The 11,932-nt window shown below is 44.0% G+C and overlaps 1 pseudogene; it reads right to left on the bottom strand.

The window, feature by feature from the left end:
• Positions 1-5,075: 5,075 nt before the first annotated feature.
• LOC144769261 (uncharacterized) lies at positions 5,076-9,699 on the bottom strand (annotated as a pseudogene).
• Between the last annotated feature and the right edge of the window lie 2,233 nt (positions 9,700-11,932).

Here is an 11,932-nt window from a genome sequence, read left to right on the forward strand (position 1 = left end):
CAAAACCCCCATAGGTGTTTGGATAGATTTATTTATTTATTTTAAGAATTTATAGAGCGCGATTGTCACGGTTGCAGGCATCCTGGCGCTAACAAAATCCAGCTATTGAGGATTGGTTGTGACACTATCTCAACCATACCAGGCGCACAGCCATTGATTACGTTATTTCCCCCTCTACAAAAATTCTTCCTTTTCAAGCTCAATGCTTAATTCGCATGTTTATTCCGGAACCTTGTTCCACATGAATTACTTCAAATTAAATGTTAATGCATTTGCTTTGTTTAATCCAGACCATGATAGAAAAACAGAGGCAGCGGAGTATGCCTGGTAAGCGAGGCTAGCCAGGGAAAAGCCAAGTTTTTACCTTTTTCCTAAACTGCAGAAGTTCATTAGTGGCCCTAATCTCGATGGGGAGAGTGTTCCAGAGTCTGGATGCAGTCACCTGAGAGGATCTGCCACCAGCTCTGACCTTCCTAAATCTGGGAACAGCTACCAATTTAGCATCCGATGAGCGAAGGTGTCTGGAAGGAGTGTACGAGACAAACGTGGACCTAAGGGGAACTGGGCCGCATCCGTGAAGAGCCCTAAACACAATGCAAAGGGCTTTAAATTGGATCCTCTGTCTAAGAGGAAGCCAATGTAGTTTTGCAAGGGCAGATGGACCATGAGATCTCCTAGGCAGCCCCAACGCCAATTTAGCCGCCGCAGATTGAACCCTTTGGAGTCTGTCCAGTAGATACTCAGGGGACCCGAGCAGGAGGGCATTACAGGTTGGACACCTGCTCAGGATGGTACATCTAACCATCTAACCTGGGCACGGGCATGAGATGGTAGCAGGGGCAGAACCTTCCTGAGTGAGAGAAGGATGGCTAAACAACAGGCCGATGTTTTCTGAACATGGGTGTCCATGCTGAGCCCATGGTTCAGCATGACTCCCAGGTTACCGACAGAGTCCGAAGGCCGGACGGTAAAGCCGGATTCCGGGGGCCAGAAATTATTGGGAAACGGGCGAGGGATCCTTGTTCCAGCGCTAAAAAGCACTTCAGTTTTCCCGGCATTAAACTGAAGCGAGTTTGCCTTTAACCAGCTGGCCGTATTCCTGAGGCAATTGTGTAAAACCTCCACAGAGATGGACTCCTCTCCTTCCAAGGAGAGGATCATCTGCGTGTCATCGGCATAATTAATAATTCGAATGCCAAAACCTTTGATGAGCGAAATTAGTGGCCTAAGGTAAATATTAAAAAGGATAGGGCTGATGGCAGAGCCCTGAGGCACACCATGCAGGACCGGGGAGAAGGGGGATTGAAAAGGAGGCATTGAAACCGCCTGCTGCCTGCCCTGCAGAAAGGAATGGAACCAACTCAGAGCCGAGTCTCTCACCCCTGTCTCAAACAACCGCCGTAGAAAGATCTTATGATTAACTGTGTCAAAGGCGGCAGACATATCAAGCAGAATTAAAAAAGAAGCCTGATTTCTGTCTGCACGCCTCTGAAGTTCATCCATGGCAGTGATGAGGGCTGTTTCGGTCCCATGGGCCGGCCTGAAGCCGAATTGGTCCTCGTCAAGTAGGAGAAGTTGTTCCAAGTGGGTGGAAAGAGTGTTACTAACCACTCGCTCAACTATCTTGGCGGGAAAAGGCAGCAGTGAAATGGGGCGGTAGTTTTTTTAACACTCAGGATCCAAAGAATGTTTTTTAACAGGGGAGAGACGAGCGCACGCTTCCAGTGGGCAGGGACGGTGCCGGTTATCAGAGATTGATTGCAGATGAGGTGGAGGGAGGGAAAAAGCTCGACAGCAAACTCCTTCCAAATTTTAGGAGGGAGCGGGTCCAGAGGAGAGCCGGAAACAATCTCTCTCGCTATATTAGAACATTTTTCAAAGGTAAGTGGCGGGAAACTGAGCAAGGGGCTTTCCAGAGTCAAAGCCGGGTTGGGTGCCCGGTTAGCCAGTGGAACGGGTCTAGCTTCCAGGGAGGAGTCACTATCAAGGGGGATGTCCAAATCTTGAAGAATCAGATCGATTTTTTCTTTAAAGAATATGGCAAGATTGTCACAAAGATCTTGAGATGGGACAATCTCGTTCTTGCACGCGTCTGGATTGGTAACGCTGTTTAAGATGTTAAAAATACTCCTAGCATTATTGGTGGAATTACAAATGAGAGAGGAGTAGTAGTCAGCTTTTGATCTTACAATAAGGCTTTTGTAGGCAAGAATTTTAGTTTTCCATATTTCTTTAAAGGATTCATTGTAGTCGCGTCTCCATTTCCGCTCTGCTTGTTTACAGTCCAGTTTAGCAGTTTTGAGAGCGTCGTTGAACCAGGGGGCAGAGACTCTGCCTCTAAGGATACGATTCTTTAGAGGAGCCCATGAGTCAACGACCGATGAAATGCTGGTGTAAAAGGCATTATAGTTTTCGTCCGCACCCTTGTTTACATCAAAAAGCGAGTCCAAATGGAACAGTTCGCCAGAAGAATGCAATCGAGAGAGCGTTTTCCAATCTCTACATTTAATTTCTCTAGATGGGGCTTGTAACTTATGAGAAGCCAGCTTCTTATATAGGAAGAATTTAATTAAGGAGTGGTCTGTCCAATCCATTGGCAGGGTGTCTCCCATGACCACCAAGTCTGGTCCCGCAAAGACCAAATCCAATAGGTGGCCTGCTTTGTGGGTGGCTGTAAAAACCAGTTGGGGAGACCACAACTGACACAGGTTTGAAGGAGGTTTCCAAGAGCCGAGTCGAGTGAACCGTTACGCCAAAGATTAAAATCCCCAATAATAAGTAACTTTTGATGGGATAAGGCAATATTGGTCAGGGTGGTGATTAAAGCCTGTTGCTGTGCCAAGTTGAATGCCCCTGGAGGACGATAGCAGACTAGGCAAGTAACAATTGGCCCAGGGCGAGTCAAAATAGAGAGCCCCAGCATCTCAATACCCGGGGTAGGGTCTAAATTAAAGACCTTAATGTTGCAGGAGGATCTAAAAATCACTCCCATACCCCCGCCCTTGCTAGTGGGCCTAGGAGAGTGGAGAAATTTGAACCCGTCAGGGCAAGCAAAGCCAGGATCGACCAAGCAGTATGGTCGGGTCCATGTTTCTGTCATGAACAGAATATCTAGTTCATGAGATTCCACTAAAAGCTGGATCTCCGTGCAGTGTTTAGGCAAGGACCTAACGTTTAGTAGCCCACAGTTCAGAAAGTCGTCACAAATTATATCAGCTCGGGGATAAGACGTAGGAGCAAATGAAATAGTACCTTTGTCTGCGTATAGCTGACCCAGTTGAATAAGCTGCTCTCTAGAGTAGGGTGGCCCGGGAGGTAAAAGCTCCTGAAATAAGGGGTCAAGTACGGCAGCGTGGGTGGCCCATGGCGCTACCTCGGTGCGGACGAGCGCAGACGAGCTTGCCTTAAGCGCGCCTTCGGCGCGCAAACGGCGCGCCCGCTGTGCTCGTCCGCTGCGCTTCCGGAAGAGGCACATGTTATATTGGGTGTGATGATTAGAAAAGGGGGCGTGGCCTAATTGTTGGTGGGCGTGGCCTCAGCGTGCCGAGGGTGGCGGCGGCCTAACCAAGTGACCCACGGCAGCGTTAGAGTCTGCAGCGCGGTGGAGCCAGAAGTAAAGTGCAAGGGAGTGGTCTAAAAACACAGAATACACAGTACAATTTTAAAAATGAAAGCAGCAAAGATAGAGACTCCCGGCTTCCGCCTCAGGAGGTATGGATTCTAGGGTTGCGCTTGTGATTCAGCGCGCTCTAAATACCTGATAGATCTGTGAGAATCTTCAATCTTGTACCTCTGAGATGATTGATATATCTGACCGCAGTCAGATTAACCATGCGAAGAAGAATGGTGCAACTTACTCTATTTTTGGTGAAGGACTGGATGGCGAATGAACCTTCAAGCATCTCTAAACTGTTGAAATGCAAGGAGGACTCCTTTCGAGACCATTCGCCTCCAGTCGATAGCTGACCACATCTTGTGCCCCAGCCTGTCTGACTTGCATCGGATTCTAACACAAGATCTGGGGCGGCGGAGAAAATCATTCTCCTGTTCCCTGTGCCTAAATGTTGGACCCACCAAAGGAGCTTGTCTTTGGATTCTTGATCGAGGGAAATGGAATCTGAGTAAGCTAGACCTCTGCGAAGGTGATGAATTTCTAAACATTAAAGGGCCTGTAAAGAAGAGGGCCTTGAAAAATAGCTTGAATGAAAGATGCCAAAAGACTAATCGGGCAAGAGCTCTTAGGGAGAAAATCGTAAGAGAGAGAGAATGGCAGATCTTCTTTTTGATCAGAGCTACCTTGAAGGAAGTTGGAGAATCAAACGTGAAGTATCGATGAGAAAACCGAGAAATTCTAGTTTTTGAGTTGGCAACAAAGCTGATTTTTGAAGATTTACCAAAAAACTAAACGAAAAAGAAGATTCTGACAAAGCTGCAGATGGGCTAACAGGAGAATTTTGTATTGAGCCATAATGATAATATTATCGAAATGTATAATGAGGCAACCACCTTGAGCTCTGAGAAAAGCCACCACTTGACGTAGGAGCTTAGTAAAGCACCAGGGAGCAGAGGAAAGGCCAAAAGGAAGCACTTTGTAATGATAAAAAGAATCTTTCCTTTGAAATTGGAGATACTTTCTGTGGGAAGGATAGATGGGAACTGTAATGTAAGAGTCTTGCAGGTTTAGTCTGACCAAACAATCGTTTTGGATGAGAATGTCTCTTAGGTGTAAATCGTTTCCATTTTAAAATGGTGATAAGTTACAAAATTGTTGAATTCCTTTAAATTTAGGACCAGTTGAAAATCCCAAAGGATTGAAGGGGCATTGCTCGCCCGCTTGTTTGGATAGAAGAGAAAGAATTAAGTTGTGCATGAGAATGCCCTGTTCCTGAGAGTAGAGCAAAGGAAGAGGAAGAGAAAGAGAATGTTGAACTGGGAGATTGTAGAACTCTATTAAATACCCCTGAACCACCTAAAAAACCCAGGGATCTGTAGAAAGAGAAATTCATGAATCTAGAAATAGAGCCAGTCTGTCTCCGATGGGAGGAAGGTCAGAATTGAAAACACTTACCGGAGAATTACTCTCCTTTGTTTTTGTAGGCTCTGGACCAGAAGCCTCTGTTGTGACGAGTGTAGAACTGAGGTTTATATCCTGAGTAGAAGTCAGCCTGGCCTTGTTAATTAAAGGAGCATCTGTTGGAGGAGCGACCGGCAAAGGGACTCCGATATTTGCCAGCCCTGGCAAAAACCTGAGGGGAAATAATCTTCTTAATGGATGTTTGGGATTTTTCCATGGTGGTGAAGGTGGCAACATCTTTGCTTAACTCTTTAATAAAAGAGTCACCAAACAAGAGACCTTTAGCAGCTGGACCTTCTTCTTTAGAATCTAAGGATACTAATTGAGGGTCCATCTTTTGAAGAAGGCTCTTCCTTCTTTCCAAAGATATGTGGGTATTGGTATTGCCTAAAACATAAATTGCCCATTGGGCCCAATTGGAAAGGGTATCAGGGTCGATAATAGTGCCCTCAATCTTTGCTTTTTCGGCAAAATCCAAAATTCTGGTGAGAGGACCCACCAAATCCAATAGTCTATCTTGACAATTAGACCAAGCCCTACCCACCCCTTTTTTAGAATCGTTGCCAAATTTTGAAAAGAACATAAGTATATAAGGATCAATAATGGGAGTATTTGTAACATTATTAGGAAGGGAAGGGCGCAGACTTTCTGATTTCAATTTATTCCTAGTGGATTTGTCAAGAGCATTGCTCAAAAAAAAAGAAACATATTTCGCCACATGCTCAGCAGGATACCATTCTGTTGAATTGGGATGGTTGATCAAGATGGTCAACCAGATCTTGATGCTTCGACGTCAACAGGAAAAAGTTTGAACCTTTTCTCCAGAGGCCCATATGAATATTAATTATTAGACCCATCCAAATTATCTGGGTCATCCATCACACCATGATCATCATTGGTGTCCCTCGAATGAGAATTATTGAGGGAGGAAGAAGGGGACCCGATTTGCAAACCTCGTGGGTGGGGGGACCAATTTTAATTGAAACTCCTTTAGTGGAAGTGGATGGAGCCGGGCGTTTTTAATTTTGCTGGGAAGAGGCAAACATTTCTGTTAAAAAATCTTCTATATTCTTGGACACATCTAGCTCAAAATAGAACCTGCTTGCTGAACGGAGTCTTTAATAAAATAATTCCTTTAGCAAACAAAGGGTTAATACCTGCAGGGAAGAGATGGGCGTGTAAAGGGAAAAACAGGAATAGAAATGCCACTTACTGAAAACAGGCGGAGATAAGTAAGCTCAGACGAAGACAGGCAACCATCAAAGGAGCTAGTTCAAGAACGCCGCTGATAGTAATTCCTCAGCGCATCAGACCGCAGAATGAAAGTGGTTGAAAACTTCCTGACGGGACGCGAGCTTCGGAAGAGCTGATAACCAACGGCACGAGCAGTAAGACCGTTATCCAATAGAAACGGCATACCACATGGGGCATAAATATTTAAATTAGAGCAAACGATTATAATAAACAAAAAACTGTTCAAATGAAAGAAAAATGGTAGACTAACAAGATAAAGAATGGCGAACAGGGGTGAGAGTTGCGCACATCAAGACTCATAAATCAAAAACACAAATAACTATCGAAAGTCATGCATCGAAGGGAAAAACAGCAATGAAATATATATGTACTTATCTTGACTGCGAGCAGCAAGAAAAGAGGACTTGTTGTTTGCAGTCAACATGAATACTGGTTAACTCGTCATCTCATCTGTTCCCCCTTTAGGATGTCATTTTGAAGTTTTCTTTTCTTCATTTTGGGCTGCTGTTTAATAAAGCAAGAAAAGAATGCATAATAGGAGCCTCCGCGTCTTGTAATAAAATCTCTGTTAGGGTGAAACACAAGCAAGCCCCAAGTGAACCTATTCTTAACACTCTGGTAGCTTGGCACGAAGCAGTCAGGCTCGACTTAGAGGCAATGTGTAAAGTATTTATGCAGCACTTCATACTGTAATACAGTGAAAACACAACACAAGAAAAATCCCACACCAAATTTGAAGAACAGACCCAAATGTAATACATTATTTGAGACCAAAACGCCACAAATCTAATCAGTAGAACCGTCGGTATGCAATTTTAAAGATCTAATTAACAATAATGTCTAGAAGCAAAGAGCAGCAACTGTGGTCATCTCATCAAGCCAGACCTTGCCACAAGTTCAAGCTGAGTGCGATGGACCGTGGGCTGGGTTCAGGGACCAAGTTCGATCCGCTGAACAAAGTATTTTAAATCCTGGTTTGCGGAGCATTGTAAAATCCTGGGTCGAGGGTGGCACTCGCAGTGTCGGTTCCATGGAGGTGTAGGGCTACGATGCAGAGTCCTGCATCATAGTCGAGGCTACCATCAGCAAGGACCCTGCGATACGAAGTCCTCCATCGATAATGCGTCGCCCAACAGAGGTTCCGTGAAGAAACTGCAGGCTGTGATGCAGAGTCCTTGGTTATAACAGACAGGCCATATAGCAGGTGAAGGTGCATTGTGGAAGGACAGACTCTACAAGGGTCCGAGACAGACATATGATCCAGGTGTACCTCCGTAAATAGCTTTTGCCACCTGAAGGCCATTATGCTGTTATTACTTCTAATGTCCCCCACATTGTACCTCTTCCCCAAAGTAATTATCAGCAAGTAAGTAAGTGTGAAGGTTAAATCTTTGACCGGGTCGATCCATTAGACTAAGCAAGCCTCCGGTGCACTGTGATCAGCTGAAACTTGACTCCAGGTCACTGTGTACCACAACCATTGACGCTATGCTGTTTCTTGGTGGTTTTCACTGTAAAAAGTCTTATCTCCAAGTCCCCTACTGGAACTTTAATAATTTCTGTGTAATTGTTCTTATTAAACTGTTCTTATTTTTTCTAAAGTGGTTTGGGATTTGGATAGTGAAGGGTTTGGACTTGACACTGGTTAATACTGCTTAATACTGGCACCCTTTTCTTAAAGTGAGGCCTGGTTGCTCTGCGCCATAGCTACTTTTGGGTGAGCACAGGTTTATGTACTGAAATTGTCTGTTTGATCACAGAAGCATGTTGACCTTAATACTTGAGAAAGACTTGCATCCTTCTCAACTAATAACAAACTAATAACTCATTACCTTACAGTAAGGCAATGGAAAGATTGGTTACTTTTACACGTCCCAGAAGGAGGTGGAAATAAAATGGTTTTGTCAAACTAACCTGATATGCCCAGTGGCGATCTCTCTGCCTTTCCAGACACATGGATGCCCGGGATACCCGATTGACTTCACCCCACAGTAATCTGTCTAGCTGACTGTGCCTTGGCGGCTTTTTGTCAAACCATCAACGAGGTTGGTGACTTATCAGCCCTTCTCTCATGATATCACCTTTTTGAAAATCCTTCTGGCATGGATCTTTGCTACCATATGATCCGTGTTGTAGTGCAACTCATGGAAGTCTGCCCCCAGCATCCCCTTGTCCTGAGGAAGACCCTCTCGTAAGGTCCTACTCTCTTTGTGCATAGCCCACAAAGCTATGTGGAAATCAGGCCCAGGCATCCTTCAGTCCCTGGTCACCCCCTATCAACCCCCTAGGAGTCTACGCTCCAGCTCAGCGTTCTGGGCCACCTCAGTGAAAGTTCGCAGACCCAGGTGGGGTGGACATTCTTTCTCCTTGAACGCTTCCAACCTCTGGAACTCACTCTTCGAGGGGAACCCAATCTGCTAGCATTCTGTAAACATCTCAAAACCTATCTTTTCACTATCGCACACTAGCATCAATCGCACCTCAGTCTCTCCGCTCCGCACGCGCTAGGAGGCCTCCGGGTAGCTAGCACTATACAAATCCAAAGTCATTCATTCATTTGTTGTGTCGAAACGTCGACAACTGGTCTACCTGTCCGCTTCTACCCCAAACCAATTAATTTATACAAGAATCTTTAGAAGATTTAAGAACATTTAGTGTACACTACTCAGGCTCTGTGCTGAAGCCAGGATTGTAAATAGCTTTGATCAAGGTCACATGACCTTCACTATCTCACTTCCCTAATCCTGCACCACTCTTTTTCTTGGCACCTTCCTTCCCTCCACCTTGAGGCTCTAATGTTGTTGATGATGATTTCTTTCATTTAAGTGTGTAATATATTTGTATATGGTGCATTGTGATTAAATACCCGTGTACCTTACATTTTCTTTGACTTTACTTTATTAGTCAATTGTACTTTCGTGATTAATAGTGTTACTGGGACCCCTTCCCTTTTGTACCAGTGGCTATATGAGGCATCTCTTGTACCCTGTGAAGTGGTGGGGTACCTGCTGAAAGGGTATGGATGGGCATTGACAGATATCTATGTCCATTGATCACTTTGGTGAGCTGGTGCACCTTTGCGATTGTAGATCTTAGAATTAGATACAGCCACATTATAATTTGCTAAGATTTTGCAATCCTTGATCAATTAATTGCTTTAAAGGCCGACAAAACCCTGATGCGACTTAGGGGGTGACTGAAGAAATATTGCAGAAGGTTGGCGGATATCCCCCAGTCATACTTATGGTTTACCAATGGGAGGGTGAAACAAAAGGATCTGAATTCATTCCCTTCAAACAGATGATTGTTAATCCTCTGAGACCCACTGCTATTGGGTAGGAGAAAGGTTTTAAATTCATCTGATTGTGCATTGTACCTTGCTCCTTGAATGAAAGTGGCATCACATAAGGAAATGACAAAGAAAGCAACAGATTATTAGCAAGATCAAGAGACCTGGATTGTTGAGCGTGCGAAGCCAAGGGCCATGCGATCAAATGGTCTGACACCTGCACACTGCATGCAAAGAGCAGTAATGTGAATGACTTGCTTTATCTATCTACCTCAAAGCCACCCTACGGGATCTCTCAGGCATCAACACTAGTGCAGTAAAATAATAAGGTATTTGGCAGCTGATAACGATAATGATGAAGGTAAGATTTGCCATGATTTCCAGATTACACTGGTGGTGTAATAATTTTACACAGCTGTTTACAACACCTTACAAGTTAAAAAATCATTGGCAAAACAAAGAAGTCTGGTGTTGGCTCCCAGCTTTTTGGCTTTCTCAATTCTTGTTCTGTTTTGTCATGATTTTTACAAAACTTTATTGTAGCAAGAGCTGCCAGGCTCTTCACAAGACCAAAAAATAACCATAGATATTTTTCTCATATTGCCAAATTAATTTGACCCTGAATCTGAATGGAACTACTAACCAGAAATAAGTGTTTGGAGGCCCCAACGTCCCCCATTGGTTCAAATTAAGTAACAGCTGTGAAAAGCACAGCATCAGCCTCAATAGAGTCTCTGTTTTCTGTTTGCAGACGCAGGAGCAGCTGCAGGAGCAGGACCCGGAGCTGGCGCAGGACAAGGAAAGGATCAGACAGCGAGGGGTTAGCAAGAAGTCTGCCATTGCTCTTGCCATTAGTTCCAGTTTGGAACGATTCCGCAAATTCTTTTCTTTTGCTTGTCATCTGCCGGACATCACAGAGGAAGGCGCTGAGGAGGGAGAGGTGAAGTACCGCCAAAAGTTTTCCATATTCCATCCACATCCTTATTCTCTGATAACCAGGGCTTTAATGTGGATGAAAACCTGGGGGGGTCTCTCAAAGGGGCGTGGTTGATGTAATTAAGGGCGTGGCTTTAATACACCTAAGCTAAAAATTGGTGCTTAGCATAGTGTGCCGCCTGTCTGGTATTTACTGTTTATATCATTGCATCCAGATATATATAATAGAACAAGTAACATTACACCTAAAACAAGCCAGGACTATTGGCTTTGTCAATGGTTGTTAGCTGCTTAAGATAAATAAGCAACAACTATGGGTTCGTTGTACATAATACTAGCTTACCCGTTGCACGTTGCTGCGATCTCCGAAGAAAGGAAATTCAAGGAAACTCGTTATGATAACATTCAATTTACATTGTGTCATTTTTATTGAAACATTCATTTTAATATGGAAAACATTTCAAAGTGTCGTTTTAATTCTATTTATTTATTCGAGTGCTTGTGGATACACGATATTTTGTTTTTCCGTCTGGTGCGTACATCAGTATTCGAAAGATTATGAAGGCCCTGGGGGGCCGATATTTAAAAACAAAATTATGACAGAAACGTTCGCAGGAGTGTACTCAACAACTTCCCAAAGTTTCATGGCGATCAGATGAATGGTGTTTTAATTCTATTTATTTATTCGAGTGCTTGTGGATACACGATTTTATGCTTTTTCCGTCTGGTGCGTACATCAGTATTCGAAATATCATGAGGGCCCTGGGGGGCCGATATTTAAAACATTTTTATGCCAGAAACCTTTGCGGGAGTGTACTCAACAACTTCCCAAAGTTTCATGGCGATCGGATGAATGGTGTTTTAATTCTTTTTATCTATTCGAGTGCTTGTGGATACACGATTTGTTGCTTTTTCCGTCTGGTGTGTACATCAGTATTCGAAAGATTATGAGGGCCTTGGGTGGCCGATATTTAAAAACAATTTATGCCAGAAACTTTTGCGGGAGTGTACTCAACAACTTCCCAAAGTTTCATGGCGATCGGATGAATGATGTAGTAATACATAAAGGACAAACAGACAGATAGACAGACAGACATACTTTTGTTTTTATAAATATAGATTAAAAATGCTTCGGTTCTGAAATGATGAGACTGTGAAAGAACTAGAAGAATGGTACTGCTGCAGAGTTAAAATGACTTTTTCCAGCCTGAGAGTGAGGGCACAAATGCTGATACCTACAGGTGAATGCTGCCCTATCATGCTGGGTGGCGCTGGCTCAGTGCAGAGCCGAGAGTAGGTATTATGGGCATGCAGTGTGTAAAGACAATTCATTTCTCCTGATGTGTTTCTTCGCGCTAGGATTTGAGTGCCATGCAGCG

This window comes from Lissotriton helveticus, chromosome 7, assembly GCF_964261635.1.
Source record: "Lissotriton helveticus chromosome 7, aLisHel1.1, whole genome shotgun sequence".
Taxonomy (NCBI): domain Eukaryota; kingdom Metazoa; phylum Chordata; class Amphibia; order Caudata; family Salamandridae; genus Lissotriton; species Lissotriton helveticus.